This window comes from Sceloporus occidentalis, unplaced genomic scaffold (genome assembly GCF_023333645.1).
Source record: "Sceloporus occidentalis isolate IW3139 unplaced genomic scaffold, rSceOcc1.0.p SCAF_282, whole genome shotgun sequence".
NCBI classification, from domain to species: domain Eukaryota; kingdom Metazoa; phylum Chordata; class Lepidosauria; order Squamata; family Phrynosomatidae; genus Sceloporus; species Sceloporus occidentalis.
The window spans coordinates 237,560-246,518 of record NW_028317262.1 but is presented as its reverse complement, the minus strand read 5'-3'; positions in this window follow the sequence as shown (position 1 = coordinate 246,518).

Genomic DNA, 8,959 nt, shown 5'->3' with positions numbered 1-8,959 from the left:
ACATGGTTTGATGGGGTAAATTGCATTGGCCGGCTTCAAAGATACCCGAAATAGCACGCTACTTGTACTTATTGCCCCATAACGTGCAGAAAAAAGCAAAAAAAACATAAAAACATAACAACATTGGGTATTTCTAAACTCAGGACGAATAGTAGAATCTACTAAGCAGGTTTTTCATTAGTTTTTATAGATCAGTAAAAGATTTTTTAAGTAAAAGTTAGAAAAAGTAATTTGTTTTGACATTTTTCACCATATTTTATACTTTTATAGTAAATAATATGATACAATCAAAACAATGACATCTAAAGCTAGATGTGTTAAAAGGGGTGTGACGAAGTGCTGAGGCACGGCCATTGGGCGGCGCGGTGCGTGCACGCCGGCCCCTTTAATTTCATTAGACACCGGCGGCCGGAAGAGGCTTTCAATACCGTTCTCAGCCGCTCAGCGGATGTTTTGAATGTTGGTTTGCCGGCGTATGGGATTGAAAGCCTCCTCCGGCCGCCGTTATCCCGGTGGGCCAGCCAGGACCTAGCCTCACCCTTCCTCTGCCCCTGCAAAGCGGGACAGAGGAAGGGATAGGGGGGATGGCGAGACAGAGACCCAAAATCGGGACTATCCTGCCTAAATCGGGACAGTTGGGGGGCATGAGTTAGTAACCAGGTGGATGATTTGGGGGCTTGGTCTGCACAAATAATAGGGAGAAGCATATAGTTTGCCTCCCCCCAAAGTATGTGTGTTAAATGACAAGCTTAAGGTCATGTATACAAATGCTAGCAGTTTGGGGAATAAGATCCGTAACCTTGTGACAGTCGTGGCAACTGATTTAGTGATTTAGTGGCTGTTACTGAGACCTGATATAATGAGAAAAATGATTGGGACATCGCAATACCGGGGTACTCTTTATATACAGCGAGGGCAAGAAAGGGGTGGCCCTATATAAAACAATAAATAATAATAATATGTGAAAGATCAGGCTGGGGCCATTTAAATGAAGTGGCCAAAATCTTAAAAACAAGTCAGCATTTAGTAAATACAAAAAGACAAAGCGAGTTATAAGAGCTGCCAAAGCACACGCAGGAGAGAGAGAGAGAATGTCCCCTTCAAGAAAAAAGGAGATGAAACATTTTAGATATATAAATGAGCAAAAGTAAAACATGGAATTAGTTCAATTAAAAACAAAAGAAGGAAGGAATGTGGAAGAGGATAAAGGACTCGCCGACGGCCTCGATGAATATTTCTGTTCAGTTTTTACAGATTAGGAAAAAAGACGTTTGATAGATGAGAGTTTATCGAGGAGGAGGTTCTACTTCAGCCGTCTAAAGGTAAAGACAAATAAGTTGATGGGGCTGATAGGATTCACCCTAAGTTATAAAAAGAGCTTGGTGGGTACTAGCAAAACCGTTAAGGGGAGGCGCGGTTGCCGACAGAAGGGGTCGCGATTCCTCGAGACCCTGGTACTGCCTCCCATACTGGATCCCATCACGGAGCGCATAGGGGCGGAGCTAGTGACGGCATACCTGGCAGCCCTATAAAAGCCCTGGAGACCCCAGATATTCAGGTACTCTGTGTGCTTTGTTGTGCTCTGCTACCTTTGTTCCAGACCCCTGCTTGATCCCCGGATTTCTCCTTTGCCTGCCAGTTGCCTATTACCTGGACTGTTTCCGGTTAACCATTTATTTGCCTGCTGTCCGCCTCTTGAACCCTGGACTGTGACGCGGAGATAATTTGCCTGCCGCCTGTCCTTTTGATCCCCAAAGAGTGCCCTGGATATTCTATTTTTCCTGCTACGAGGGGGGACTTTGTTCTTACCCATCTTACAGCTGTCTCTTTTGGTGCAGCGCTCTCTAGCTTTGTGTTCCTATATATATATATATATATATATATATATATATATATATATATATATATATATATATATTCCTTCAGACTCCTGCCTCTCGACCCTATCTCAGGACCATTACATTTAAAACATATGCTTTACATGCCGCTATTATGAAGGGCGGCAGATCTTTCATTAAAGGTGTTTGCAAAACTGTCTGACTCCACGTAATAAAGTGAAACAGACGATGAGCGAAGTTTTGGTAAAACCGGAAGAGAACGCGCCGGTTACACGGCAGTAATATGCGAGCTCTAAACATAAACGTTTTCTCCAACCTTTCATACCTTATCTTAAGGAGCGGCTTTATTTGCGCAAGCGGGCAGTTTTAAGCATATAGGGGCATTTTACAACATATAGGGGCAGTTTCCAACATATAGGGGCGGTTTCCAACATATAGGGGCAGTTTCAAACATATAGGGGCAGTTTCAATCATATAGGGGCGGTTTCAAACATATAGGGGCAGTTCCGTTCACTCTAAAGAATGTGGGGTGTCATGCCATGGCATGAGTAACTGGGGCTTGGCACTGAATGGGTTAAGGGATTTGAGGCTAAGTCCAGTAACATTTGTTCACACCTTTCCTTTTGGAGCCAGAACCCAAAATAAAACTTGATTACCACATGCTGGGTATTGTCACCTGGGACAGGAAGGTATGCCTGTGGAAGAGTGATGGGTGCATAACTTTTGGGCCCCATCGTACATTGCATCCTTATGTCTGTGATGTGCTGGTTTCAGGGAGACCAAACACGCCATGCAGGCATGACCATAACACGTGTTATGCGAACTGTCCCGGTGCCAACTGATACAGGTGTGGAGTTTGGTATGAAAATGATCACTAGGACCAGAGAATTACGATGATCCTGGTGTCATAATTATGCCAAGCTCGGCCGGCGTCATATTACATATTTTGGGATCCCAGACCAAAGTTGAGAAGGTATAACCCCGCCTTCAGAAGGTCATAGTTCTGAACCCCCTACTCCCATCCTCTTGCTCAGGTAACAGGAAAAGGGCGGTCTTGGGGGGGATAAAAAGGTGGGCAATTGGTAATGGAAAAAGAGCCTGTTTTTTCCATCACAGAGACAACATCAAGGCTCCGAGGAAGTATGGTATGATACTCTGTTTTATCCCTTTTATTTTACACTGTTTTTGTACTATCTAAGTCTATGTCTCTTTTTGTATGCATTTTTATGTAACAGCACTGTGACCCATTTTATACTCAGATTAAACATTTTTAATCAGTTCTGTCTTTGTTCTCTAACCGAATTCAGCCTGGAGATAGCCTTTTGTATACATATAGATACGTCACGTTACTAAGCGGTTAACTATATAGATATCAGTTTGGGGATTGTGTAGTTATCGCGGTCTGATTGTTTTTGGGTAACCTAAGACGCCCGGTTTTAAAGTTCTTGGTGGTGGCAGCGTGGTTTACACTGGGAGTTTTGGGGTGACTGGTTGGAGTTGGTGGTGGTTGCTTGGTGCCCTGCGGGGAAAGTGACCAAACGCGCCGGAGGTCTGGTTGGCGTTTAACCCTTGTTACGCCCGTACTCCCACGTTGCGGCTCCGCCGATAGCCCTGTCCGTGACATGGGGCTCTTAACTTTCCGCAATAAACATCTTTATCTCTTTTTAGACAAGGCAGAGTTTTATTAGCCGAGGTATTATCAGCAGTTTACATGTAATCTGGAACATTCTGGGATCTGCTGAAGAGGTCCACTTTCAGAGGTAAAGATTAACCCTATGTCTCCTACAAAGGGATGTAAACAACTTATGTAATGTTTATAGAACTCAAGCAGCGGGAGGAGGATCTACAGTCTACACACCCCTGCGATTTAATTGTTCCCGTTACCGGTCACAATAAAGGTGGAAAAAGTTCTGACCTGATTTATCTTTGTCTCATTCTTTAACATCACAAGAAGCTGGCATTTTACCAGGGGTGTGTAGACTTCTCCGGGGAGAGCCAGCGGGTTGCCACGTGTTTCAGAATGTTTCAGTTTTTGATCTTACAGAATTCGCGGAAGTTCTGCAGTCCTGCCATTCTTCAGGATCTCCGGTCGGTGCCGACAACCTCTTTTCCACACACAGGTTTATTAGGTGGCACGTAGACATTAACTAAGTTAAAAATACCCTTTGCGGAAGAATCTTCATTGTAGACAAGCATTTCCAGCGTTCCCAGTGAAACTTGGCCGGAACATGAAGGGTCAATAAATGGCGCAAGTAATGGATAGAGCTTATCACCATAAATCGCATTGCTTCCATCGAGACACATTGTAAACGGCTCTGTTTGTAGCGGTTTCATTATGGCTTCTGTGCAGCTCGGTTATTTATTATCGCTGTGGTTTTACGAGCTCCGCATCCACACTGTTTTGCTGGTAAACATTCTCCTGAACAGAGGCCCTACGTGACCTGCTGCTGCTAATGGTAAATGAGGCTCAGTTAAAAGTCCTCTGCCTCCATTATGTTATCGGATGGCTTTCTGCGTTCACAAGCTGGAGTTTGGTCCGTTGTATCCAGTGGCTTCCGTTTCCTTGTGGCCGGTGCTTTCTATGAGCGATAGAAATATTCTGGCCCTTTGGTTGATTTTTTTCGTTATTGGGTATTTATTACGATATCTTTGGAATAGCAGGTATACTTTCTTTTACGCATTTTTCTCTCCTCTCTGTCTGGATTCTGTTCACAAAACAAAATGAAAACTACTTTCAGATCAATATTTCTAAATATTCCAAATGAAGAGCATAGAAATCTCGGAAATTCAGAGATTCCCCTTTGGGACCATCGGGTCTGCCTGTTATTCCAGCTGAAAAAACTCAACCTTAGTCCTTGGTCTTGACTAAGGAGCCATATGTCTATCTCATCCGAGTTTCAATTCTTTCATTGTACCACTTCTGCTGGGAGGCTGTTCCACTTATCTAACACCCATTCAGTAAAGTAAAGAAGGAACTTGCTAAGATGGGGTTAATTAACATGTGGCTGTCTGCTACACTAAATATTTTATATTCTATATGTCTATATTCTATATGTCAAGACACTTTAAATACAGCGCTGCAGAATCTGTCGGTGCTTTATAAATAAAATATAATAATAAATGGTAATAAATACATGAATTCACCAAAATAGAGCTTTATGGAATAAAATCCCTAAGAAAGATGTGCAATATTGTAACGCAAATATTACAGGACCAACATTAGGCATTTATCCCCCAAGAAACTATGAATTTAAAAATGTTGGAAGCACTTAAAGGCTGCAAAAATAACCAAATATTTCTTCAATAAAACCCGCATAGGGAAGAATTTGAGGAGAAGCAAATATTTTCACAGCATTAACACTTAACATGCCGTTATACTTGCAAAGGAGAATTGCACAGCAGGACTCCCCCATTCTTTTGCCGGGCACTTGGCGCCTCTTGTAATGCTGATTGTCATGATTAACTCATATAATGTAGTGTATACATGGAAGGGTAACCCAGCAGAGGTGGTTAGTTTCTTTGTTTAAGCATTCCATAAATTAATTTGAGGTTGATTTACATGTTTCTTTGTGCATGCCCTCTGTATCTGTTCTGGCTGGAGGTGTCATCTTCCCAAAGGACCCCTGTGGTGATTCATGGCCTAACAGATAAGGACCCTGAGTTATAGGAATTCCATTCCTATCTTAAGTGGAGGGGTTTCCATCACCTTTACCCCACCATAACTTATTGGCAGATCAAAGATGGGACCCGATTCTTGGGGATGGTGTCATATAATCAGTCATGTGGTCAGAGGGGTGTTTGCTTGCAAAAGTCTGATTTAGGGGCGATGCAGCGACCTCAAAGCAGAACTCCGTGATATACTCTGATCGGAACAACATCATAAGAACCATCTGGACTTAAGGAGTTCCCACAGGCCTACTTATTGGAGAAATTCATGAGTGAGGGTCCTGCGTATTGTAAAAACTCGTGAGTAAGCGGCCTGCTTATTGGAGATACTCGTGAGTGAGGGTCCTGCGTATTGGAGAAACTCGTGAGTGAGTGGCCTGCGTATTGGAGAAACTTGTGAGTGAGCGGCCTGCGTATTGGAGATACTCGTGAGTGAGGGTCCTGCGTATTGGAGAAACTCGTGAGTGAGGGTCCTGCATATTGGAGAAACTCGTGAGTGAGGGTCCTGCGTATTGGAGAAACTCGTGAGTGAGGGTCCTGTGTATTGGAGAAACTCGTGAGTGAGGGTCCTGCGTATTGGAGAAACTCGTGAGTAAGGGTCCTGCGTATTGGAGAAACTCGTGAGTGAGGGGCCTGCGTATTGGAGAAACTCGTGAGTGAGGGGCCTGCGTATTGGAGAAACTCGTGAGTGAGGGTCCTGCGTATTGGAGATACTCGTGAGTGAGGGTCCTGCGTATTGGAGAAACTCGTGAGTAAGGGTCCTGCGTATTGGAGAAACTCGTGAGTGAGGGGCCTGCGTATTGGAGAAACTCGTGAGTGAGGGTCCTGCGTATTGGAGATACTCGTGAGTGAGGGTCCTGCGTATTGGAGAAACTCGTGAGTAAGGGTCCTGCGTATTGGAGAAACTCGTGAGTGGGGTTCCTGTGTATTGGAGAAACTCGTGAGTGAGGGTCCTGTGTATTGGAGAAACTCGTGAGTGAGGGTCCTGTGTTTAAGTCCCATTGTTTTTAAGAACTGTTTGCTGTTTTATGTTTATTTTGTATGTCTTGTTTTTTGTAATTCTGGCACTGTGTAATCTTTGTCTTTTTGCTATTAAAATATTCATAATCCAAGTCTGTCTTTGGGCTCTGGTATCGATCTCCACAAACCCTAAGAGAGGATAACACGTTACCGTAATGTTATTGAGTTCTACAGGATATATATATGTTGTTTGCCCGGGGGGGGTTGATATATATATATGTTGTTTGCCCGGGGGGGGGGGGGGTGGTGGTTGATATATGTATATGTTGTTTACCGGGGGGGGGGGGGGGGTTTGATATATATATATAGAGAGAGAGATAAATGGTCTAATTCGGATTTCTCACGAATCCGGTATCAAAATGGTGAGTGGTGGCAGACTACCTGGGGGGATAGAGAATACCTGGGGGGATACAGGTAGGATTTGGGGGTTAATTTGGTATAACTGATGCCTTATTAAGGGGTGAAGTTAGTAAATCCAGAGGCCTGGTGCTATTAACCCCTTCATGCCCACGCCCTCCACACAGTCACGGCTTGGCAAGTAGACCTGACCGTGACAGGGTAAGCCTCGGTGTTGTCCTTGTCAGGACAGTAAAGCACTGTATTGCTATGTCACGGCGCCACTGAGGTTCCTGAGAGGCTGTATTTCCTGCTGACATCAACGCTATTTCCACCTGTCTTGTATTCCTAGTGACTATGGACAGAAGGAAGCAATGTCTGGCAGGTGTACTGTCACAACCCTGGGTTGAAAAGTGCCGTTTAATATCAGGGTTTGTGAGAGTTATGTATATCTATCTGTGTCTTCTGTGCCTTTGTTCTCCCTCCCGGGCCACCAAATGTGACGGGCCTCGGGTACCCCGGCTGGGTACACCCGTCGATTCTTTGTTGCTTCCTCCCGGAACCACAAGGGTTAAACAGCTGTAGCGTATACTAGCGGGGAAGGGAGCAGGAATGTGGCTTGGATTCTTTGGTGAACGAGCACCTTAGCTCGCCGAAGCGTAGCCGGATCCGCTGCTGTAACTGTCCTGAGAAGGACAGTGAGTGATCCAGCAAGCCCCTGAAGCATTAGACAAGACTGATGTCCAGGGAAGTGACACTTTATGGGGAAACACACAGGCTTATATACAGGTCAGCTGATAAAAAGGTCATAAATCAGGACACATCTTCCCGCCCTGCCCAGACAGTCCGGCACCGCGCTTAGGCTACTGAGCCCCGCAATGACCGTATACTTTGGTCATCGTTCTCGGGGTGATCCCGACGGAGCAGCGGCGATCTTAGGGGTGCCGGGGGCGCTCGGGGACCAGGAAGATCTGGTCCGAAAAGCGACGTGATCGGTCAACAGGGCCAGAGCTTCCCCGTTTCCCCGGGACGAACCGCGAGATAGCCAGCACGCGTTCGGCAGCCGTGCCGGCCGTTTTCCGCTCTTCCGGAAGTCCCGATGACCAGGCATCCAGGGGAGGCTTTTCCCCGAAATGATCTTGCTCTGTACCAAACCCATGTTGGGTTAATAGCAAGGTAAACGGTGAGGTAGGTGGGAGCTGATGGCGTCTGGGATACGAGGGGTTAAACTATGTGGGCAGGGCATGTGGAACATGGACAGGGGCGGCACGGGAGGGAGAACAAAGGCACAGAAGAGACTCACACAGATAGATATGTATGAAGGGCGATTTATTGGCCTGTATTTGTGGGAGGGGCGTTAGTAGCACTTATATACCAGGCAGGGGCCTCCCTTGGGTGTGACGACAGTGCTGTGTACCTGGAGTATCCCGAGTCAGCTGACACGTCACGAGAGTTCCGGGTCAGCAGGTTCCCTTTCGAGTCGGCGGTTAGGAACTGACACTAAGGTCGTTCCGGTCCCGGGTCAGTGTACGCTGCACGCTCGAGCAGCACCGTCTATTTTGCTGCCCGGTCGGCGGTGTGTCAGTTTCCTTAGGTGAGGGGAAGCTGGGCACCGCACCGAAACGTTCTGCCTGGCAGCCCACGTTGTGGCTCCAGCGCAGCAGTACGGCTAGGGCACAGGAGTCAGCGAGACTCAATCTTGGTTTGTCACGCAGGTTTCCCATGTCTTGCACGGGCCGCTGTGCTTTACAGGGGGGGGGGGGGGGGGGGGGCGGCTAGGTAGTACACCGGCCACGTCACTGTTTTCACTTCACGCAAACAGATTTCTCAGCCTGTCATTACAGCCAATGCCGGCTGCTTCACGTCTGCACCAATTGTTTCAGAGCTCATCCTAAAATAGCGTGTCCATTAAAATGAGATGTCTCTCGCATTTGAGATATTGGTCATGTAAGTGTTGTTTGTAATAAACGGTTATGTATCATTTTGTGTTGTTTTGCCCTCTTTAGGCATTCCTCCTACGCAGCGGTTATGGCAGAATTCAAGCCGCTTAGTTTAGTTAGTTAGGCAGGTAGGTAGATGGTAGTATGTCATGGAGTTAT